Source organism: Muscardinus avellanarius (genome assembly GCF_963383645.1).
Source record: "Muscardinus avellanarius genome assembly, chromosome: 4".
Lineage (NCBI taxonomy): Eukaryota > Metazoa > Chordata > Mammalia > Rodentia > Gliridae > Muscardinus > Muscardinus avellanarius.
The window spans coordinates 160,202,963-160,203,343 of NC_137789.1; positions in this window are offsets into that span (position 1 = coordinate 160,202,963).

Sequence of the window (381 nt, forward strand, 5' to 3'; positions counted from 1 at the left end):
CAGGGCTCTGGCAGCAGCAGCCGCACTCACAAAGGAGGCTCTTAAAATCTGCCTTCAGATGCCCCTGCAGGTCTTCTCCCCACATAGGCTCCAGGATTTGCTCTCTCCACGAGCACTCCCTCTTTTGTCACCATCCCGTATTCAGGAACTTTATTTGCTGTTTATGGAAAACCCAAGTGTTAAACTATCTCATTCCCCAGCCCTTAACCCGGCCACTCTGTTACCAGTGAGCCAGGGTCAGGGCCCTGATTCGGGTTCATTTAGCGATGTTCACTCATGTGTTGATGTAATTGAAGCTCTAGCCAAACCTCGGGCGGACCTCCAGGACACCCCCCTTCTTAATCCAGATGTCACTTATTTCGTTGATGGCAGCTCTGTTCC